At 45.0% G+C, this 24,814-nt stretch overlaps 1 pseudogene; it reads right to left on the bottom strand.

Annotated features, from left to right (window-relative positions):
• LOC118669091 lies at positions 1 to 305 on the bottom strand (annotated as a pseudogene).
• Positions 306 to 24,814: the final 24,509 nt, after the last annotated feature.

Below are 24,814 nucleotides of genomic sequence, written 5' to 3'. Positions count from 1 at the left end.
TTACTCATTAGTAGCTTTTTTGAGATAAGCTGTCAAGTCTGCCCTTTCTGCACTCTTAATACATCCCAGGGATGTACTTCTTGGGAGCCTCCAAATACTCCATCAGTGTAGCCTCTCCCCAGGTGATACCTTTGTTCTTGTTGGCATCTGTGTAAGAAAATCCAGGGGCCTGACCTGTCTTTCTCCCAAAGAGACCATGGAGATTTGGCCCAGTCTTGTGCTTGCCTCCCTTTCTCCACAGTATGGCACTGGGCATGCTTCTGAACAAAAATCTTCTTGCCCTTCTCAACATTACCCATTTTTAAATCGCTTATTAGTCGCGCGTGACACTGAGATCCCCACTCGCAATCCAGATGTTCTGCACTCTCGGCTCCTCTTCTTGACAGATGAGGGAAAACCCCAGATTAAAGTCGGTAAAAGTTTAGAAGGGGCACATTCCAGATCTCCACATCCCTGTGGAGCACATCACAGGAACCAGGGCAGGGAGAATGACCTCAGTGGCTCTGGATATCCCCTCTGAGATGATGGCAATTCTTTACAGGCCCCTGGGCACAGGCCCAAATGCCTTCCTGGTTCATCTAAACCTCCAGAGGAGATTGAAAGCAATGAAGCCAACATATCACAACCATTAAGATTTTGGCTTCTGGGGGCAGGCACTCTTGGCTGTGAGGCCCAGCTCTAACTTAAAAGCAGTGACCTTTGCCCTGTTAGTTAACTCTCCTGAGCCCAAGTTTCTTTATTCATGCAAGAGAAATAATAATACCCTAACTTCAGAGGGTAGTTGTGAGGATTAAATGAGATATTGTCAGGAAATCAATTAGCGACGTTGATGGTAAAGCATGAGCTCTCAATAACAGTCATTACTATTATTCCTCCTCCTACTAAGTCCTTATTCCTGTCCAGTAAAATCAGAGTCACACAAGGACTTGGACCGCACAGGAATAAAGACCTGGCCTGTTTGGTTCACTGTGATGGCTCTCAAGGCGACACGCCCTTACCCACCTGCAGGCTCCTGAGAGCCTAAGGTGACACCAATCATCTTCTCCTTGTCTTTTCCTGTGACTCTTTGAGTGGTTAATGGAGACAACTCCAGAGCCAGCCAGCGTGTGTGAATGTGCCTCCACTACCCATAACTGAGTGACTTCAGTTGCCGCAGATCACTTCTCTGGGTCCAGGTAAAATGAAGAGGATACCGATGAGATGGGGGATGCTGCAGAACAGCTGCCATCAGTAAAATTGACAGGAGCTGTCAAGAAGGAAGACAACCCACCCACCCACCCCCCTCTGGATTTATGGCTTAAAACTGGCAGAGACCAGCTCCATCCAATATGGAGACGAATTCATCCAGTGGTAACCCCTAGCCTCATTATGCGCTCACTGTAATACATCAGCAAGCTAAAAGACATGCCCAGAACCACAGCAAGCCCATATAAGGACAAAAAGGGCCCATGGAGCTCTTCTGAGAAATCTCCACCCCTTTTCCAGAAAGATCCTGACTATTCCTCCCCCTCATTGAATGTCCTACCCCTGCCTCCACCCCCCATCCTCGATTAAATAAATCTCAGTAAAGGAAGCAAATTCTGTTGGGGGGTAAGGGGGGGCGCTGCTCTGCCTGTGGAGTAGCCCACTCTCTGTCTCTGCTTCACCAATAATCTCACTTTTATTTTAAACTCTATGCCAGCTCGAATTGGACTCTTTACTGCACGAAGCCAAGAACCCACAGTGGTGCGGACTAAATGAGCTGATGCATGCAAAGCTGTTAGAACAGCGCCACCTGATAGGGGCTCAGACAGCATCGGCTCAACGGCCATTTGCTGTCGCCTCAGAGCCATCTGCTCTTGGCAGAAGGGCTCAACATCAATAGCCAATTTGTGTTTTCCTCCGACTCCCAGAAGGCAGAGGGCAGCACGTCTTCCTCACCTCACTTTACCCCGCCCTGACGTGCTCCCTCCGACCTTCAGCACAGAGGCAGTTCTTTAGGCAGGAGGGTGCCACGTTCCTGAAAGATCCTGGAGGAGGCCAGGCGGGGGTAATTTCCTCCACGCGAGGCTTTGGGCCAGTCCCTCTGCGGCTTTCATGAGAGCTTTCCAGGCCTGCGGTAATGAGGCTGCAGGACAGCGCTCATGCAATGCCCTGCCAAGGGGAGTGGAGACAACACCACGCTACACAGTGCAAATGTGAGGGAACATCAGGGAGCGCTGTCAGGGGACCTCCCAGTGAGTTGCACACATGAGGCAATGCGGCCCAGCTTCCCAGAAGACACCGCCTTCTTTTCCCACAGGACAGGTCTGGGTGAGAGGGCACTGCGGCCTCGGACCCAGGGCCTCTGGCACATCTAACAGCTCCACTGAGGAAGCTGAGGCCATCTCGGGAGCCTGGACCAGGAGGCAAGGCAGAGGGGCTCCCAGCTCTCCCTTCTTACAGGCCAGGAGGAAACTGTCCAGAATACCCCCCACCCAACATGAAAAGTGAAATTCAATTGTCTGTACTTGCTGGTGACTAGCCTTCGTTTCTGCATATCCCATTGTGCTGACTCGGTCCCTGGTGGCCCACTCATTCTAGTGGTTTGGATGCGGAAGGAAGGAGGGGCTGTCAGTGTCTGAGCATTGAAAGCGTGGCACCCTGGCCTGTTCAGGCGCAGCTGGGGCCTCTTACCACCCGCTGTGTCTTCAGGGCCCTTGCTCCCTGTCCACTCTTTCAGGGACTCCCTCGGAAGAATGTGACTGCGCCCTGAGCTCCCAGGTCACCAGTGCCAAGGGGTACAATGGAAATCCACTTCCTGTCTGGACGAGCAGGGCCCCTCCTTTCTGTTCTCTTTTCCTGCAGGGCTCTGAGCTCACTTCCTGGGGCTCCTGGAAGCAGAGCGGAGAGATGAAAACCTAGTTACACATGTCCCTTCAGAGGGAATGGCAGTTCAGAGCGGTGGTTCTCAACCTTCCTAATGCCGCGACCCTTTAATACAGGTCCTCATGTTGTGGTGACCCCCAACCATAAAATTATTTTCATTGCTACTTCATAACTGTAATGTTGCTACTGTTATGAATCGTAATGTAAATATCTGATATGCAGGATGGTCTTAGGCGACCCCTGTGAAAGGGTCGTTTGACCCCCAAAGGGGTCGCGACCCACAGGTTGAGAACCGCTGGTTTAGAGTGCCCCGTGCAGAGCCCCGTGCCCAGCATAATGGGAGGATGGGCCTCCGCGCTGTTATCTCCAGAAGGCCAGGGGTTGCTCCTCCATTCTCTTAGGGTGCTTGACACCACAGAGCAAGTCAGGACCAAGGAAGGAAAAGACTGATATTCCCTGCCATCAGCCAGACACTGTGTTCTATGCTTTACACCTAGTGTTGCATTTATTTCTCCCTATCATCCTAAAAGTATGGGTGTTTTTACCAGTAGCCTCCATTAAATACAGATAAGGGGATTAAGGTTCAGAAATGGTGAACTATTTGCCAAAAGTCACATAAGTTGCAAGTGAAGGGGATTTGAACTCAGGTCGGCAGGCTCCAAAGCCCACCTGCATCACACCGGTAAATGCTCGTTAACTTATCGCCTGTGGTCGTGAATCTTACAGAAGCCCCTCCTTCTAATCTACACTAAGTATAGGCCTCCCTGGTACCATTATGCCTGTTAACGGTCCAGGCGACCAAGGCTGTCCGCAGCCAGGAGAGCTGACTCCCTCCAGGGCCAGGCACCCAACAGGCAAAGCCGCTGGTCCCCTGCAGGATGCGATTCCCATGCCCTCCCTCCCCTCCCAGTGGAGAGGACCCTGGTATCTGCCCAGCACAATTCAATTTCTGTAATTTATCACCCAGTCTTGGGAGAGTTTAGAACTTTTTCCTTTAAAACAGTGGCTGCAACATGCAGAGAATTGGAGTGACGCCTCCACATGAGCTTCGTGACCAGATCTGCTCCACTCAAGCCCATTATATTGAAATGACTATAAAATTCACACTATTCCAAATCCCCAGAAATAATAGGGTGTTGTGATTTTTTTTTTTTTTTAGAAATGAGCAAAGCGATGATTTCATAGGCCCCCATGCCAAAATCTGAGCTCAATGCTTCTCAAATGTTTTGTTTTCAAGACCTCTTTCCACTCTTAGAGATGACTGTAGAACCCAGAGAGCTATTGCTTAACCTAACTCACATCTGTCAATATTTACAGTTTCAGAAATGAAAATGGAACACATTTGAAATATTTATTCATTTAAAATAATAAACCCAATACATGTTGACATACATAGCATTTTATGAAAAATTGTATTTTCCGAAACCACAAATAGTAAGAGTGGCATTGTTTTACATTGTCACAAATTTCCTTAATTTCTGACTTAATAGAAGACAGCTGAATACTCATATCTGATTCTGCATGCAATCTGTAGTAATATCAAATGTCATGTAGCCCCTGAGAGACCCCTGGTAAACTTGGGCGAGAAGGACAGAGAGAGAGGAAAAAAAGCTTACGACCATTGCTTTAACCTTCTGGATCCCTTAAGAGGGTCGCAGGGATCACCCTCCCTAAGAGTCGCTAGAACACACTTTGAGTACCACTCTCTAAGCTTAAAACTGTGATTTACCTCTTGGAGAGTCTCTCCAGCCAAGATATATCTAAAGGGCTATAGTCTTGATGTAGGAAGTTGGTGGGAGTAGGGGTAGGTTTCAGAGGAAGTGATTTTAGGAGCAAAGACCCCAAGACAAGTGTGGACACATTCAAACAGAACCGCCACCCCGCTGTGCGGGTGCCACCTCCAGGTGTCTGGCTGGGATGATGCACGTTCACGCTCAAACAGAGCCAGAAGGAAGAGACAAGCAGAGTGGTACCCAGTTCGCTGCTGCCCAGAGCTCAGGCAGTGTCTGGGTGGGGCGGCTGGCTGGGAGAACCGGACTCAGTGGAAGAGATGGAGGGGGATCCTGCTCGGGGTTGGGGCCAGGAGAGCATCAGATCCACAGCCTGAAATCGCAGTGGCTATTTGGATGGCTGCTCTGCCAGTAATAACAATGGTGACAATAATCATACACCTCAAATAATGGGAGAACTAGCATTTATTGAGCACTTTGAGGCAGGCAACGTGCCAAGCACTCGATGTAAATCATTCCATTAATCCCTCACAACCAACCCTTCGAGGTAACTATTACCATAATCCCTTTTCCACATATAAAACAAGGCAGGAGCAGTTGGAGTTATTAACCAAGGCCACACAGCTTCTGTGGCAGCTCAGCCAAAATTTGAACTCAGGTTTACTGTTTCCCATTGGATGAAACATGGGGACAAGGTGAACACGCCTCTCGTTTGCCAAGGGTGTTCTGAAGACTTCAGAGCTGAATTGTATTGGCGTCAGCACAAGACTCAGGGAGGTGACAGTTCTCAGTGCCTGTCCCCTTGGTTTCAGGTTCCTCCCCACCAGCTCTGTCCTGCAAGCTGTCTTACCATGGCTGCCAGCAGCCAGGAAGTTTGGGAGCTGGCACTGCCACCTCCAGCCCCTCTCTGAAGGTCTACAATGACACCCATTCAAAGGTCTGACTTGGGGTCCTTTGGAGCCCTGCTTCCGGCAGACCATCGGGCACAAGGCCAAGGCCACATTCTGCCCCTTCTGAGCTCAGCCTCCCAGAGGTGCGAACTTCCCATAAACAGGCTTTGTCCCTTGTTCCCTGAGAAAACAAACATCGTGTGACAATTCTCTCCCAAGGAATCCTCCCTTCTCCCTAACCAGAGGCTCTAAGGAGTTCAGCTTCGCACAAGCTTTTCATTTGCGTGCAGACAAGTACAAAAGGCTCAACCGGATATACCTGTTATTTCCCAATGACCTGTGAGCCCAACGGTTATGTTAAGCCTTGGGTTATGGCTCGGCTTGCACGCAAGGCTGCAGGACTCCTGAGGGCAGTTGAGAGGAGGTGGTGGTGGAGAGGACAGAGGAACAACCCGGCAGTGACAGCACATGATTTAATTCCCCCTAAGCTTTCCAAGCACGCAGACTGTTCCCTCTTTGTCAGCATATAACCTAAGTAATTTGTTCTACTCAGGCAAGAAATGTCTAATTTAAACCACATTGCAGCTAAGCCTCTGGTGAGGAAAGAGCTGCCTACAGCTTGGCTGCTGCGGCGTTAGGCTGGGTGGCAGCTGAGGCAACGCAGACTCCCGGCCGCCCCGGGGTGTCTCACCCAGGTCATGAGCAGAGAAACCTGCACCGTGAGCTTTAACCGCATGCTCGCTCTTCTGTCTCGTGCTTCGTCCCTCGTGAATGGGTTTAATTTGCCTCGATCTCCCTAATGCCCTGGGTTGGATTCCATCTCAGTTTGGGGCTACAGGCAAACCTCTTAAACCTCCAACCACTGCTTTTTCTCCTCTGAAAAACAGCCGGGAGAGGTGCAGATGGTCACAGTTTAGTGGAAAGTGATTTGTGGAAAGAAAGAGATCTGTGTTCCAACCCTGCGTTGCCCCTAACTAGCCGTGGATTTGAGAATTTCGTCATAGGTAAAATAAGTGAGTTGAATGAGATGGTCTTTCAAATTCCTTCAGCTCTAAAAGATGATGTGTGTCCCAAATCACTTCCAGTTTGACAAAATAATGATCATAACAGCTACGATTATTATTACTATGACTGTTATTATTATCTGTGATTCTCTGCCATAATCCCAAAGACTTCGCTGGCCAGGCAAATTCTTTTAAGATTCTTCTTCAAAAATACTTTTATTTGCTTAACTCACGTGACACAAGTAGGATTCTAGCCACTAGCACCCTCCTACCACTCCCACTCCCTCCTCAAGCCCTCCCCTTGTTTTTATCTTGCTGAACGTAAATTCTAATTTAAAGCAAATTCCTTGATTTTTTTAAATATATTTTTTTATTGATTTCAGAGAGGAAGGGAGAGGGAGAGAGAGATAGAAACATCAATGATGAGAGAGAATCATTGATTGGCTGCCTCCTGCATGCCTCCTGCTGGGGATTGAGCCTGCAACCTGGGCATGTACCCTTGACCAGAATCGAACCCGTGACCCTTCAGTCCACAGGCATACGCTCTATCCACTGAGCCAAACCAGCCAGGGCTTGATTTTTTTTTTTTTTTACTAGGTAGAGATTTTTGCAGAAAACCTGATTCTCGTTTTTAAATGAATGAGGATTTGAAAAGTTCATCTGATGAAGAAGTGTTTAGATGAAGTGCTTTTAAACACAGTGAGAGAGAGAGAGACAAGACCTACATCATTGGAAAGGATCTGAAGTGGAGGTCTGTGTCCATCTCATTCTTCACTGAGTTATCAAATTAGCCCCATAGCCACGCCGGACAGTGAAAGGGTCTCTAAACACCTGCATCAAAGCTGTTCCCGAAAGTCCCAAATCCCCCTCCCTTTCTGTGCCGTGAAAAATCTCTTCCTTTTCTCCCCTGATTGTGCAATGAATTTTCTCCTCTGGATCCCTTGAGCCCTTTGCACTATTATTCCATTGACTTCATTCTATCTGGTGTTATTTTTGTTTTCTCTCCAATATATCTCTGCTCAACGAGACCCTCAGGACCTGGAAAGTGGGGACTGGGTCATCTGTACAACCCAGCTTCTCTGTTCTCCTCCATCTCTCCCTCCCCCAGCACCTGGTACACAGTCACTGTTCACAGAAGCATTGAATTTTTGGACCCTGTGAATTGCATCACATGGGATCAGAATGCTCTCTGGTTCAGGAGTTCACAGCCAGGGCTGAGCAGCACTGATCTTCACCCTTGGAGGCAGCCTTGTTAGGCTGGTGATCAGAGGAGGCTGTGGGCTTGGGGTGCTGCTGTTCTGGGGTCCCAGGAGCATACACTGGGGGGTCCTGGAGAAAGATGGCTTTTCAGTGGTAGGCAAGGGTTGGTCCAGCCTCACTTGGTAAGAGGAGTTAAATGTTCTCTTCTCCTTAGCCAGGCTTAGAAACAGCCCAGTGACCCTCCTGTTTTATAAATAGCACCCAACTCACACTAGTTGGGAGGATTTCTGAAAATTTTTTGAAAAACTGCTACTCAGTTCATTTGTCACAGGCTCTTCCTTCCAGCCTATGGCACCTCCCTTACGAACATTTCCGTGTGCCCTACCCTTTCCCCAAGGCAGACCCTTGAACGCATCTATGACTTTGTTGCCTTTGGTATAAAGTCATGTTTGGAGCCCTCAAGCCCTGTGTGGGCTTGCCTTTTTCTTGCTAAAGGTAAATTCTAATTTCAAACAAATTCCCTGATGTTTACTGGGTAGAGATTTTGCAAAAACTTTGATTCTCATTTAAAACTAATGAGGATTTGAAACTCGGGCCTAACGAAGAAAAGTGCTTTTAAACACACTGGGAGAGCTATCTTATTGGAAAGACGATTTTTAGGTTCAGCAAAGCTTTTTTCCAATGGAAAGGAGCAAACAAAAGAACATTGTCATGAAAAGTGGCAAAAACAAACAAGCAAACAAAAACAGATTCTAAAATTCATCTTTGATTGTTGCCCTGTCAAGAGAGATGTTGTCATGGATGCTGCAAATTTTGAACTATTTCTTCCGAAAAGGATCAAATTACTTGTAAAGCTGATCACCTTAGTAAAAATACTGAAAGAACTATTCACTAAGAAAACTGTGTCCTTGGAGGTGCTTTTTCTCTTAAAATATGTGAATTATCTCACCAAAGATATTTGAAGAAGAAGAATCTGTGTGGTTGTAGCATGCAGTTGTCCAGAGTAAAAAGGGAGTTGGGAATTTCATGACTCCCAGGCTCACTAGAGCCAGAGGAGGCTGAGTGACCAGGAGAGGATGGGCACTGTGGATGGTAGCTGTGTCCTTTTTCTCTAATAATTGGGGTAAGCATGACACGGGCAACTTCACAAACCATCCTCGGAGAGTGACGAAGAGAGCTACAGAAGGCCAAGACAAGTTACATAAATGCGTGAGACCCAAAGCAGATAAAACCTGTTTGCTACCAAAAATGCAGTTGGAGAAGCAACATTCCTCAAATGGAGGAGAAATGACTAAAATCTCCTGTCCCAGAGGGGTGAGGCGGCTAAACACTGACCTTTCCCCTCCCAGCCAGGCAGGGATGCTGGCTTAGACAAAACGGAAGGGTCGGGGCTTTTTGTTTCTTAATAAGACATCTTAGGAATGATGGCAAACATGGCGGAAGGGGAGGGGGAAAGGCTGTGGCACTTCAAAGCCGGTAGTTGGAGGAAGCTGGAGGAAGAAAGAGAACGTCCAGCTGGAGGGTGCTAAGCGTTCAGGTCAATAGATCAGAGAGGGAAATACAAGTGAAGCCAGAACAACTTTGGAGAAAGGGCATGGGAGGGGGGTGGGGTGGGGTGGGGGGGGAGTCGTTTTCCTTTCTGAATCTGAGAAGGGAACTTCCTTGTGAGCAAGGGAAAGTAAAGCCACCAGAAATGTCAACAGTTTATGTGATATCTGACCCTATAACATCCCAAAATAATCTCTACAACACTGTGACACCGTGTGCATAGGGGTCCCTTGCCTCAGCTCTAAAAATGCCATTACATACATGTCTGTTTCACCAACACTATATGAAATTGGCTCTGTCTGCAAATTTCTGCAAAACAATTTGCAGTAATGGGAGGCTGCTAGGGTGTATGGGACATGGGAGAAGGAGGACTTCTTGAAGTTAAAAACTTCAGATTCTTCTTCGAATATGTTTGAAGGAGGAGGCACTTCTTGAAGTGAAAAACCTTTCCATAGAGACCTTGAGCATAGGGAAATGGGAGAAAATCTTTATATTAGGGAAAGAATAGCACCAACCACAGCCTCAATGCCCAATGCTTGGATCTGCTGGAATAATCAGTCTAGAAAATTCATGAGTCAAGGTGTCCACACAATGGGCCCCACAAAGTCTGAAGGCAAGGGAAAGATAAAGCCAGAAAGCCAGTAGACTAAGTGTGCATACATGCAAACACGTTCATCACCGTGGCTGTTTGGGGGTGGAATCATTTATACATGTATAAATACATGATATTTGTCTACATACTAGGTGTAATGGTTAATAATGCAGATTTTTTTCAATAGATGGAGTTACACATATGTTGATATATATGCGATTTGATATGTATGCTATTTTGTTGTATTGAGAACAAACTTCAAAACTTCATATGTCAAATTTTCTGAAGGTGTTAACATCATAGATATTTTTACGCTTAAAAATGTCAAATTTCGTGCCAAAAAAAGAACATTTGGGGGAAGTTTTAATTCATTATTTATTTTGAAGAAAAGTGCTGCTGAAAGTTATCGTATACTTCGGGAAGCTTATGGTGAACATGCTTCATCTCAAGATACCTGTGAACGCTGGCTTAAACAGTTTAAAAGTGATGATTTCGATGTGAAAGACAAAGAATGTCCAGGTCAACCAAAAAAGTTTGAAGACCAACAATTACAAGCATTATTGGATGAAGATGTGTGTCAAACTCAAAAACAACTTGCAGAAAGATTAAACGTTGCTCAGCAAACAATTTCCGATCGTTTACAAACAATGGAAACGATTTTAAAGGAAGGAAAATGGGTGCCACATCAACTGAACAATGAAAGACAAATGGAAAACCAAAAAGTCATCAGTAAAATTTTGCTTCAACGGCACAAAAGAAAGTTTTTTTTGCATCGAATTGTGACTGGTGATGAAAAGTGTATTTATTTTGAGAATCCCAAATGCACAAAATCATGGGTTGGTCCAGGTCAACCATCAACATCGACTGCAAGGCCAAATCGCTTCGGAAAGAAGACAATGCTCTGCGTTTGGTGGGATCAGGAAGCTGTGGTATTGTGAGCTTCTAAAACCAGGTGAAACCATTAATACTGATCGCTACCAACAACAAATAGTCAATTTGAACCACGCTTTGATCGTAAAACCACCAGAATGGGCCAGAACACACGGCAAAGTAATTTTGCTTCATGATGACGCACCATCACACACTTCAAAAACAGTTCCTAGTATTTAGTGCAAATGTGAATGAAGTTATCTGAAAACAGCTCCAGATCAATCCCTACCCCCATCTTATTTTTATCCTAAAGCACTGGTTACATGGACAGCAAGTGTTCTGAGAGGAGGATCTTAAATACACAAAGGATTTCCCAGCTTATCACCAACACATGATGCAAGCAATCACCCATAGCGCTGAGTTGGGTAATGTCCTTTTAACTCTGAATTGTAAGTTACTTCATGGCGGTAGTCTTAGATTTCAGGCATTATTCGCAGCCAGGCACAGAGGAAAAGCACAATGGTATGATTGATGACCTAGAAAGAGCAGCAACAGCTTCTAATTTCCACTCATCTGCTGTGTCATATGGTACGTTTCAGAAACTCACTTAAAATTGAGAAAATAAGCCATTCCTAGTTGTATTTAAGTAAGGAAATAGCTCATTTATGAATCTAAGAAGATTAGAGAATCTTTAGTGTGTTTATTTAGAGCCCATGCCAAAAATTTTTACAGAGGCATAAGCCTGGTTTTCCCTTTTCCTTGAAAAAAAAAAAAAAAAACCTAATAAAGCCAAATGGTTAAATAAAAAGAAAAAGGCCTTCATGTGTAGTTAAATCATTTTTTGCACTTCATGGTATATTCCTTTTAGGTGGATCCTATTTTTAAAAAATGAATATAGCATTGTATTATTGAAGTTTCATATGACTCAATATAAAAATAATAATAATGAGACCATTTTCCAATTAGTTTGAATTTCCTTAAAATTCAATTCAGGTTAGCTCAACAGACCTTTTAAAAATGAAATTCCAAGCCATGTTGTTTTAAACTCCTTAATGTGTTCCCAATGGACTTACAATAGAATCCCACCCCCTTACCCCCTACCCCACCTGGACCCTTGTTACCTTGCTTCATGCACCATGAGCCAGCTGAACTGGTCTCCTTACAGGGTCTCAAACATCACAGTTCCGGGTCTTGCTGTTCTTTTTTGCCTGAAAAGTTCTTCCAGATCTTTGCATGGCTGGCTTCATCATGTATGTCCTCTCAGCACATCATTCCTTGCCCTCCCTCTCTGGGGCAGGGCCCCACCCCACTCCATTGCTATCAATCCTATCACCTCTCTTTCCCAGCTGGCATCCATTACAATATGCTTATCTTGTTTCTTGATTGTATCTGTTTCTGTCACTAGATTTTAAGTCTCTTGAGAACAGACATCTTGTGTGTCTTTTTCACCGTTCTCTTCCCTCAGTGCCTGCCACATAGAAAGTGTTCAATAAATATGTGTTGAATAAATGAACAAATGATACAACACTGATCTTTATTTTTCTCTCTGGGATTTCTGTGTCACGTTTTGGTTTTGGTTTTATGTGCCAATTACTGAGAAGGAGAAGAGAGGTGAGGGAATGAGGGGATGGACTTAGAGGGCCAAAGACTGAGCCCTGGGGTTCAGGGTTCCTGTAGAAGGGAAGAACTAGCAAGCAAGTGTGAGTAGGAGAAACCTGTAAGGTAGAAGGAAAACCAGCAGAGTGTATTATCTCAGGAGAAAGATGGGGGAGTGTTTCAAAAAGAAGGGTCAGTTGTAGACAATGCCACTGCCTCTAAAAATCAATTAAGATGAGGACCGGAATATGTCCATTAGATTTGCAACATGAAAGGAATCAATGATCTAGACAAGAGCAGTTGGAGTCCATGATGGGGACTCACTGGGAGTCAGTGGAAGGTAGATGGGCAATGAAGAATTGGAGGCAGAGCGCAGTGTTAAGGAGAAATAAAGAGATCTAAAAGAATCATCTTGAAAAAAGCAAGCAGTAGAGATGTATGGTAGAATTGCAGTGCTAAGCTTTTCACTTGAGTTTTGTCATCGTCAGTGTGAATTGAGATAGATGAATTTGGTGATTTTTCCAATACTTGGGGGCGGGATGTAAATTGTTACCACTTTTCTGGAGGGCCATATCCTTCAACCCAACAATCCCATTGTAGGAATTCATCCTAAAGATGGGTGGATGAGTTTGAGAAGATGTATATACAAAGATGTTCAACAGAGTATTTATAATTGATTGCAAGTAATTGGAAAATACCTAAATATTCAACAATAAGGGATTGGATAAATAAATTGAGACGTCCATATAATGAGATACTTTGCAGCTATTAAAGGCTACATATTTACATTCATTGATACGGATTGATGACATGATGACTTGAGTAAAAAAAAATGCAGTATTAAAAGCAGTATAAAGAGTAAAACCCCCTCTGTTGAACTCTGAAGCAGTTGCTACAGAGTTCTCAGTTGACCCTAAGGGCGTTCTAGAGCTGGGATGGCCCAAGGAGGGAGGGAGAGCTTGAGTGGGGCAGATCCCTTCAGTGGAGGGCAATCCCCAGTGAGGGACGCAGTGGTGGCATCAGCAGCCCACACTCCCCACAGCTGATGGGAGTGAGGGCCTCTGTCCTGAGGGGTCCTTGGGTGGCACATCACAGCATCCATCACAGTCCTGCAGTTGCTAGTCTATAGTTGCAGAGATAACCACACTGGTACTGGCTGTTGTGTATTCCTCTTCAGGAGCTAATGAGAGCAGGGATATGACATTGTTCTGTAAACCCAAGGACTATGGACTGCAATGTGTTGTTATTCATCATTATGTTATCTGCTCCTAACCGGCCTGTCTTCACCTTCCTTAGGCCTGAACAGTCACATTTTCTCTTTCTCCATCTGTCTATTCCTGGGTCATTGACACAGGGGAGAAATAAGAAGGAAAAGCAGGTTCTGATTCTAAAAAAGAAAAGGGCTGGTGCTTTTCTTGGCCATGTGCACACTCCGCAGTGGGTCCTGTCCGCTCGCTGAGATCTGGGCTCCCTCCCCCAGGCCAGGGCTGAGGAGCCTGGACTGCCAGGGTCAGGAGAATGACCCCCTGAAGGGACTCCAGCCCTCTCTTCCTCCCTTCTCCCCGACTGAGACCCGCCCCTGGATAACCTTGGAACTAGATCAGGGAAGAAAGCAAAGCCACCTTGGGCAACAGAATTTCACTGCAAGGAGAGGATGTTGTGAGAGAGAAGCCAAGGCCCAGGTGAGAGTCTGAGAGGCCAACATTCCTTTTGTTAGAGTCAGATCAGAGGAAGAAGAGGAAACAGTATTTTCTTGGACGTTTCTAAGGAGAATCTCTTTTCCTGGGAAGCGAGTAAACATCTCTTTAAAGAACATGTGTGGTCACACAAGTTGAAGGCTGAGCAAATTACCCCCCTGCCCCCAGATGATTCTAAATGGTAGCAGATAGGAGGCGGAGTGAAGGCTCCCACCCCCTACCCCCCCCCCCCCCACCCCCAGGCTGCCCTGGCTCACTATTGCTTTTCCCTGCCACCAGCTCCAGAAGGGCCAGGCTGCTTTTCAGACCCAGGATGCCTGCAGGCTGACTGACAGGCACTTGGAGGGAAGGTTTTGTGTTTCCCTAAGTGCTGAAGCTACCCCATCACCCCTATGGCTCTAAACAACTCAGAAATGCGAAAACAACAGACAGGGTGTCCCTGGGGGCGTGTCTGGCAAACAGCAGACCCCAAGTGAAGAGGGGGGGGAGAGAGAGAGAGAAAAGACAAAACCAGTCACAGGAGAGAAGAAAACGATCTCTCTTCCCAGAAATGCTCATGAGAAAGATTGCACCCCACCCTCAGGAAAATACTGGTGTTGTGGGACTTTGGAGGTTATAGGGCCTGAGGAGAGCACTACTCACTTTTACTTATGCCTTGAGCCAAGGTAAAGAGAACTAAACATGTGTAGCCTGATTGTAGTTAAAGTGTCTGGTTAGTTACAACCAGACATGGAATCCTAAACTAACACTGGAACTCATGAGAACATGGGGGAACGGTCACTTTACATCCTGAACTTCCGATAGTTTCAGTTACATCACTAACACGAATGAAACGGTATTTGAGCAGGATCCAATTTTGAAAAACAAAATAAAGAACTCTCAGTGTGTCAAATGAAAAGACCAGAATACCAGCCACAAAAAGCCAAATGTTTCTCCTAGTGTGTGTGTGTGTGTGTGTGTGTGTATTTTTTCTTTGCGCTTTTCTAATTTGTTTGTTCTACAATGATCACATGTTCCTACTGCAGTGGTCAGCAAACTGTGGCTCGCGAGCCACATGCGGCTCTTTGGCCCCTTGAGTGTGGCTCTTCCACAAAATACCGTCTTCTGCGCATGGGCCATGAAGTTTCAATCGCACTGTACATGCACGCCCGCACGTGGTATTTTGTGGAAGAGCCACACTCAAAGGGCCAAAGAGCCGCATGTGGCTCACGAGCTGCAGTTTGCCGAGCACTGTCCTACTGGAATCTGAGCAATAGAACTCAAGAACTGCAAGAACACAGTTTGGTCAGATGAGCTGATTCCCTGGTTGTGAACACTTCTCCACAAATATCCATTCACACGCATAGGTGGTATAAAAACATGGTGTGTGTGTGTGTGTGTGTGTGTGTGTGTGTGTGTGTGTGTGAGTGTTCCAGTGCTCTGGGCTGTTCCTTCCTTCTCAACCAGGATCCTTTTTGTCTCTGGTTAGCCCTCAAATCCTGTGTAACCTCAGACCACATTTCTGGAGGGACAACCTCCTAGTACTGTACCCCCAACCTTCTCGTAGGTGGCTACTCCCAGTTCACCTTCCATAGGGCTCCCACGGACTGTGTCTGGTCTCCACTGTCGCTCTCTGGGGATGCAGGAGGGGAAAGAGAAGGAGCACCATGATTTGCTGACCTGCAGCTCTGTTTATATGCCCTTTGGCAGAAAGGCTCACGGGTGCCACATTCTATAGGCTTTAGAGATGACACCTCTCAGCTGACCCCTAAAACTGTGAGAAAGGAGAGACTCTGCCTGACCAGCACCCTCAGGCTCTTGGCGCCCAGTAGAGGGAGGAAGCCAGGACTAACTGCCTGATCCTGCAGTGGCAGAGGCCTGGGTTTCTGAACTGCTTCCTTTCCTCAGTGGGTACTGCCTTCCCTCTCTGCAAGCCCTTTAAAGGGCAGTTTAAATAGCACAGTGTATGAGGCAAAGGGTTGGACTCTCCCATGCCCTTCTCCATTTGCGTCCTTTTAACTGCCATTCCATTGTTATTCTCTTTGTAAAAGCTCATAAATTCCGTAACTGCCAGGGCGTTGTCTTTGGGGGCCACTCTAACCATCACCACATACCTACAAATGATTAATAAGCAGTGTTTGGTTAATAAGTAACATTCAGCTCTGATATTAATAACAGATCGTAAGGCCAGACACAGCTGGTGGCAATTTAGTGACACTGGGTCACCTTAGTGTTTTTGAGCACTAGCTTGGAGGAGAGACTGAACGCTGCCAGATGTCACCGAGCTAAAACAACAAATGGAACAGGGTCCCAGGAAGATCTGTGTGTGCGAGCAATCACACACACACACACACACACACACACACACACACACACACACACACAGCAAGAGATTCCTGCTCCCTTCAAATGCCACATGTATTTTTACCACACAAAGACCCTTGGGCCCCTCAATGGCCTATGACTGCCTCTCCATGGCTCTTTACATCCCTAGAGCAAGAACATTTTCTAAAGTAAAACATCAGGGCTCATTGGTTGGCCATGAGTCAGAAGTTAAGAATATTCTGGAAAAATTGGGGGGAAACTGGTTTCTTAATGGGAGGCATCAAGCAGTGTTCCCTACCGACCATCTTTGTTCAGCCGTGTTGAATAACTTACTCAGTGCTAAGCACCTCCAGGGACTGGGGTGACAAAGCAGGAACGTCTTTCCCTGTGGGGCTCCCCTCGTGAGTGAGGGTGTCTGGACAGGAGCACCACCGCCAGGAGGAAATGCCTGGGTGCCTTTCCCTTTCTCTACTGTCTTCTCCATAGATCAGCATCCCTTTTCTTCCCTTCTCACATGCTTCCTCTCCCTTCTCTTAGGAAAGAATGTGATATTTGACCGGCATGTTGTCAGGGACCTGAATTCTAATTATAGCTCCATCCCTATCAACCTATGAGTTGGGGACAGAACCATAACCAATAAAGATGACAGGTTTTATTGTGTAAATTAGTTCTTCATGTAAGTTTGCCATTCTGACACCTTGCTGTTTAACCAGACGCTTTGTCAGAAATTATAATGTAACCATTTGAAGGGCTGCAAGTAAAGGATTAACAACGCCCTTTCCCTTTCGGTATAACCATTTGATTTTTTATTAACTTTCTAGCTCTGTTTCCCTAGAAACCTGATAAAAATAGCCCTAAGTAGGGAATTCTATATGGACTGGGATAACTGTGAATACACATTGGTAGCCCTATCTTTGGATTTCGCTTACTATGGTGGCTCTTGTAACTGATATGATCCAGTGTGGACCACAGAAGCTATGCCCATGGCGTTTCTCCAAAAGATATGAATTGCTGTGGAGTATGAACCCAGAGTGACTTCCACACCCTCCCGATGTCAATCGCATTTCTTCACACCTGAGTCATCACTTGGGAGCCGAAAACAATAACTTCCGACTTCAAGGTCTTGCAGAAGAGCAATGCCAGATGTGCCCTGTTGGCATACTTTGCATCCTGGCCTCTGACTTCTCTGAGTCCAAGGGTGCCCAGTGTGGCAGGGCAGTCTTGTGAGTCTCCATGTGTGGTAGGACCTTAGAAGACCCTGGTGGGTGTAGCAGGTGAGGTTTTGACTTTTAGTAGTTTGAACAAGAACATCTTTCTGTTAGCTATCTGCATGAGTCCAAAGTCCAGTCATATTTTTAAATTACCAACTTCTCTTTAAAATCTAAAAATAATTTGTATATGAATGTTGACAGGTTTCACTTGAGGACATTGTACTCAGTGGAAGAAGCAAGTAGAAGAGGACAAATTTGCTACTGATTTCACTTACTAGTAGATGAGGTAGCTAGAGTGATTAAATTTATAGACAGGGAGTGGAAGGGAGGTTGTCAGGGGCTGGAGGGAGGGGAGAATAGGGAGCTGTTTAATGGGGATAGAGTTTCAGTTTTACAAGATGGAAAGAGTTCTGGAGATTGGTTGTACAATGTACTTAAAACTACTGAACTGTACACTTAAAATGGTTAACATGCCAAATTAGATGTTATGTGTATTTTAGCCCAATTTAAAAATTTTTTAAATTGGCAGGTTCCTCTAACTATCACACTTAAATCATATTTTCCATGACTGGGCTAAGGCTGTTTCCAAATAAGTAGTTTAGGAAGAGTTGTGTGTCACTTTTCCAGTTCTGTCTTCCAGTTACGGTTAAAAATCACCTATATTTCCCTTATTATTGTATGACCAATTGACAGTTTCAGCCATCAGTCACCACAAGCACTCCTATAAGGGGGTTTCCATGACCCTTTAGAACACCACCTAGGGGTCAACTGTGGAACTACAGGCCACGCATAGGAGAAGGAGGAAGGCCCCCCGGCTAACAGGTCTCCCACTCCTTAATGGGAAAGAGATCCTGGAAAAGTAGGCAATCCCAAGCACCATCCATTTCCCACAATTCTTCCAATCAGTACAGTTTCCAGGATCTTGCTGCTATGAAAAGAGAGATCTCCCAATATTTATATCACTTGAGGTTAAAATAAATAGTCTTTTTATGGGATAGAGTACTAATACTTTGCTAATAAAAGCTTCAATTCCTAATCCTTTGTTACTATCTTTAAACAATGTAACATCTCCAGTGCAAATAAGGCTAAAAATTCTCTCATAAACTCTTGTACCCACTTAGCAATGTAATAAAGTCATTTGGAATAATGGCCCAAAGATTTTGTGTTTGCTACAAGACTGCGTTATGGAATCACAGGGTCCAGAGTAGAGGAACTTAAACAGCTTTAGAGACCAGCTGGTTTGAAGGCCAGTGGTTCTTCGCCATTATAGAGTCACAGACCCCTTGGCACTCTGATAAAAATTAGAGGCTTTTGTCTTATCTAATATTTTGCGTACAGCTTTAAAGGGTTTGTGGATGCCCAACACATGCCCACCCCAAAGTTCATAGAGTGAGAATTCTTGCTCTCGCCCCACCCCATAATTTGGAAGCGATATTTCTGGGAAACACTACATGTGAAGAAGCAGCCTAACAGAGCTGGATGCTGCAGGGAGATGTGGTCCCACACACAGTGTGACGGTGTGTCAGGACCAGCCCTGGCAAACCCATTCCCAGAGTGCACATGTTGTCTAGGGAGGAGCAGGAAGAGGAGAAGAGCAAAGGAACTGCCCAATAGAGATCTCAGTTCTGAGGGTAACCCACTCAGAATCAGCAGCCATGAGTCGTCCTATTGGCTAGAGAGGAAGAAGAACTGGAGTAGTTGGCAGTCCAGGGACAGTCCAAAAGAGCATGGACAGTGACTCATGGGTTGAACAAAAATGACATGCAGGAGAGTTTGGCTGAAGAACGGATTGTAACCCAGAAGCAGAGAGAAATAATAGTCAAAATAGCAGAAGAGGTGAAGGCCAAGAGCAGAGGCACTGTACAGCTGCATGCGGAAGTCTGGATTTATTCATGAGACCTCTTCTGGGGCTTCTAGAAAAATCACTGGACTTTTTAAAAGACTGGATTTCCAATATGGTGGAGAGAAGCATTGTTCTTTGGGTTCTTGCTACAAATGGGACACTTTGATTTCCCAAGACACACAGAGTAGGAAGAGCCATTTGTGATATGTTTTGGCTTGAATTCCCTACTGAAACACAGCAGCAGTCAAACTGGCACTCCAGGTAAGTTTCCTACAGCTGCTATCTGGGGAGCATCAGCTGCTATGGACTTTGTACCAAATTATCATAAATCTTTCCAAACCTCAGTTTCCGTGTTAAGGACCAAGGTTCCTTCCAACTCGAAAATCGAATTCCATGACCAAACTGGAAGGCCAGGGTTGGGCTCTTTCAGCTCAGCAGATTGAAATGAGTCATTTCTGAATTGTTGGCATAAGCACCATCCTCTTCACTCAAACATTCCCTTGAGGCCTAATTTTTTCTTTTTTTGGAAAATGGGGATGGGGAGGAAACCTGTAAGACGCTAAAAAACATTTCCTATAATTAAGGAACAAAATGAAAAGGACAGCCATCAGAATTGGAGTTATAATTCAAGTTGGACTGATTCCAAGAGTGCACACCGCTAAAATTGGGGTTCATAACTGACAGTTTAGAGGTGGGGCAGGCTTCAAGGTTGACTAATCCAGGGGCTCCAGCCCCCTTCCCCATGATGCCTGTGTTCAGGCTGGGGGTGATGTGGCTAGTGCAGCAATGTTGCCAAGCTTGACATTGACACATGACAGTGTCTAAGAAGAGAGACTCTCCCTTTCTAAGGCTCTCTCTCTTAAGGGTGGGGAATTTTCCAGAAGCCCCAGCAAATTTCCCCTGGAGTTTCATGAAGCCAAATTGGTTTATATGCCTTGTTTCTGAACCTGCCACTGGCAGGTGTGATGACATTATGCCTAGACAATTTAGGCTTACCCAAAAGGTACAAGGCCTACAATGGGGGAGAGGTGAATACCTGGAAAAAAAAAATCAAGATTTGTTGGAATGATGAAGTAAGAATGACTGCTGAGAAGACAATCATCAGTGTGCCTACCGTATGCTGTATTTCAAAAGTCTTAACCGCATTCTTTTTAAAATTGTCTTTTGAAATACAATGGAATGTGTGACCATGTTCCCCATTTTACAGATGTGGTAATTAAGCTCAAGGTCACGCAGTTGGGTTAGAACTCAGGACAAAGACCTTACTACTCAGAACCCAGGGCTTCTCTATGTACATTCCAAAAGGGACTTATCCTTTTATCCAGAAAGTCTATTTCTGAGGATGATTATAAGAAAATAATGATTGGGAAAATAAGAATAAAGAGAGACAAGAATGTTTGTTCCAGTATCTATCTATCTATCTATCTATCCATCTATCTAGCTATCTATCTACCTACCTATCCTTAAAAGTGGAAACAATCTAAGAGCCCAGTAATATGCAGTTAGTTAAACTAATGATAGTACATATATACAATGGACTGTCATGCAGTTGTTACCATTATATTGCAGAAGAAAAGGCAGTGACCTGGAAAAATGTTCACAATATATTGTTACACAAAAGCAGGCTGGGCTAGAAAACTGTTGTGAAAGAAAAGCAGACCTGGATAGATGAAGAGATATGTACACCAACATTTTTCTGGTGCTTATCCTTGTACAGTGGAGTCATAGATGATTTTAATTTTCTATTTTGTGCTCATCTCTATTTTCCAAATTTCTTCAGGGAGAATATATAACAAAGGATTTCTTTGGTGAGAACATTATAATCAGAAAAACTGTCTGCTAGTTGTAAAAATATTTTTTAAATTAAATAATTTCTTTTCACTAGAACACTGATTTTTAGATGTAGCTGTCAGGTCCCAGAGGGTTCCACGAAAGATTTCTGGAAACAGAGTCAGGGGGAATGGCAACAGCCCTCACCATGGCCCCTGCAACAGCCTCCTCAGACGTTTCCTCAACGCTGATGAAATCTTAGGGTAAGAAACATCACTTGGGAGGATTCTAGAAATTCTACCCTCAGCTGCATCAAAGAGTGGTCACTGTATCTGTGGCCGATGAGCGAGGCACAAGTATGAGCTTTACATAGGAATCCTGGGGACAACACAATGCTACAGATCCTTCTTAATACAACACTCATGACAATAGTTATTTCTGAAGTTTAAAGTTCCTGGCACATATTCAGTGCCTAATAAATACTGAGTTAATGGAGAGATGTTAGGCCAAGAAAATGGATTTCAAAATATTAAACAGTGAAATTAGCAATTTATAAAGACTCAGCACAATGCCTGCTACAGATTATATTGTGGTCGAGGCCAGAAGGACTCTCAGACACTCTGCTTTTTCTGGAATCATTCCTGGGCCTCCTGACCACCCAAGTCTTGTGGCGTTCTCCCACATTCATCCCAGTAGTCACAGACGAGAAGTACTTTCTTTTCTGTTTACCGTCTAGCCCCCGTGATTCTGTGTCCTGTACATACAGAAAATACCCAAGCAACAGCACAACCAAAATCCCACATTTTCAGCCTCAAAGCAAAACACAAAAGAAAAAGGGGTGGGAGTGGGGGGAAATCCCAAAGCCTGAAGGCATTTAAGGACCAAACGCAGATGCGAAAATGAAGTGCCCTCCCCCCCCCCCCCCCCCCCCGCAACATTCTTCAAATAGGTGACTGGGGAAGGCTGCCAGGTCCTGAGCTAGTATCATTAAAGGAGCACATCCAAGGGTACCCCACTGTCTGCTCTGCTTTGAAGGCAGACAGCCCCCCCCTAATTGGAAACAGCTTTATTAGCATGCCAGATGTCCATGCTTCCCTTTCAATTATTTTCAGAAACATCATAAAGGACCATTAGTGACGGTGTGAAATGTCCTTTTCTTTAAAAAAAAAAAAAATTCATTCATCCTTATGAGTTCAGTCTGATACGAAGATTGCAATCTGCTTATTCCTCTGGGGTGGTGTTTCCTGTGTGTGTGTGTGTGTGTGTGTATGTGTGTGTGTGTGTGTGTGTTTTCAGGATAGGAATGTGCTTCACTTGAACTTTTATCATCAGAAATACTACCACACATTTGGTTTTAATCACAAAGAGCAGACAGTGTTAACAATTTTTAACAAAAGTTCTCTCTCTCTCACTCTCTCTCTCTCTCTTTCACTACATTACTACACCTGAGCACTTCCTAAGGATAATATAAATAAACAAAATTCTTGGAAGCAGAGTGTCCTTATCATGAAGTAATAAAATAGTGGAAACCACATTTGGAATTTGGAAAGGGGTGCTGACCTGTTAGAGAAACCCTAGGGAGTATGTTGCGACCTGCATGGACTTCAGACTCCTTTAGGCCGGCTATGTGTCTTGTCTTCTCTTGTACCCACTGCCCCTGGCGCAGTGCCTGCATGGAACACACTCAGAAATATTTGTTAAGTGAATGAGTGAGTAAGTGCATCCATATTTTATGCACAACCGTTGATGTAAGCACATGTGTTTAAAATGGAAAATAAAAGATAGGGCACGACAGCTCATTTCAAATGTTTGAAGTGCTATCGCAGAGAAGAGAGCAGAGTTATTCCCTCTTGTTCTCTGGACCGGAATGAGGGCTACTCAGTGAAAATTATAGGAAGGCCGCTTCGACCCAGGATGATTAATGCTATGCGTGTCCACGTTGAAAAATCATGGGACATTTGGGTATATTCCTGGCACTCAATTTTAATTTGAGTAGTAGAGGAATATAGCTAGAAAGAGAGATTTGCGTTTGTGGACAAATTAATAGTTTGTTTAAGATATCTGTGTGCCTGGTGCCAGAGGATGCTGAGCACAGGTTGGGTAGGTAATAAAAAAAGACAGGAGTTCTTCCCTTTCCAGGCTTATGGTCTATTCAGGAATGCAGACATGTGAGCTGGTAATTCCACTTCACAAGGGCAAGAAGGGCTCTGGCAGGGGAAGTGCTTGGGGATCCCAGGAGGCTTAGATCAGGTAATAAGAGGGGGATCGGGGCGGATGTTTCAGCACCTATAAAAGCCTGAGGCATGAACCACCTGAACCCTGAATCTTTAAAACAATCACTCATCCCACTTCGGGTCTACTGTAGGCCTGGGAAATGGTCTCTATTTCAACCTGCCAATCAGCCTTGATGGCTGAGTTTCGCTTTTCAAGTCCTGAGACTCATCGCTAAGTCTCATTGGGAGGCTAGGTGCTTACCTCATTCCTACTCCTGGCCCATCTCTTAAGGAGTCAGCCCTTTAGGAGACACGGAGCTCTCCAAACAGAGAGCAAGCTTGGGATATCTGATCATCTCAGACACGACAGCTGGGTGTTATATGCCTGATCTAAGAGCCAAGTCAGCGAAGCTACACTCAACCCATATCAGACTGGCATGTGATGAGTATAGCAAGATGATGAAAAAGTTCTGGAATTCGATAGTGGTGATGGGACACAGCCTTGTGAATGCACTAACAACCACTGAAGTGTATACCTTAAAATGGTGAATTTTATGGTATGTGAATTCATCTCAATAATATCAAATTTTTAAACAGCAACAAGAGATGGCTGTTGGAAGAGGCAGAGAGTAAATATCTCTGGTTAAACTTGCTGCTTTTCTTGTATTTACTGGAAGGGGAAGGAATTGTCTTTGAACATGATGTTCTTGCCATCCTTAGAAATTCCGGACAATCTACAGCCCTGTTAAGGCATGAAAAAAAAATTTGATTAGTGCTGACTCTGTACACAGTCTATTAATTAATACCTCAATAATTACATGTTGGCAGTCTCAGGCTTTATAATTACAAGCATGCTTTCATATCTATCATCACAGGCAGCACTGAGTAGTACAAGAACATCTGGGGAGGACTGAAGCTTGGTCCTGATTTGCCATGAACCACATCCTGGGTGACCTTGAGTGAGGGGGCGGGGAGGGAGGAACCTCTGAGTCTTGTGTTCTCACCTCTAACATGAGCAGCTAGACTCAGCAGGCCCCAGTTGTCCCCATGATTCTGGGAATCTCTAACTTCCATAATCTTCAGAACAACCCTGTAAGGTAGATAGGTAGGATTTTTGCCCATGTTTTATCCATGAAGAAACTATGGGCCAGGGAGTTGAAAGTACTGATTCGTTTTGAACCAGGACCGGAAATGAGTTTGCCTGAGTTCCAGTCCAAGAATCCTTCTGGTGTGAGAGGCATGTGAAGCCTTCATCCCAGTCATTTACCATCTAAGGCTATTCAACTAATGAGTGTTTGAGGCAAGACTGTAGGCTCTTGAGAGAGGTAAACAGTAACATCAGAAGGGGCCACAGTGGAGGAAGTCAGGAGAGTCTGTTTGCTGAGGAGTTTGCATTCCCTGAGCACAAGGAGAGTGGGAATTGCCAAGAAACCCTGAGTTTTCCAGTTAATCAGGACCCAACTGAGTTTTTATAAGAAATTGCCCAGCTCTTTGGAAAC

This window comes from Myotis myotis, unplaced genomic scaffold, assembly GCF_014108235.1.
Source record: "Myotis myotis isolate mMyoMyo1 unplaced genomic scaffold, mMyoMyo1.p scaffold_m19_p_14, whole genome shotgun sequence".
Classification (NCBI taxonomy): domain Eukaryota; kingdom Metazoa; phylum Chordata; class Mammalia; order Chiroptera; family Vespertilionidae; genus Myotis; species Myotis myotis.
This window is presented reverse-complemented; position numbering and strand designations above follow the sequence as displayed.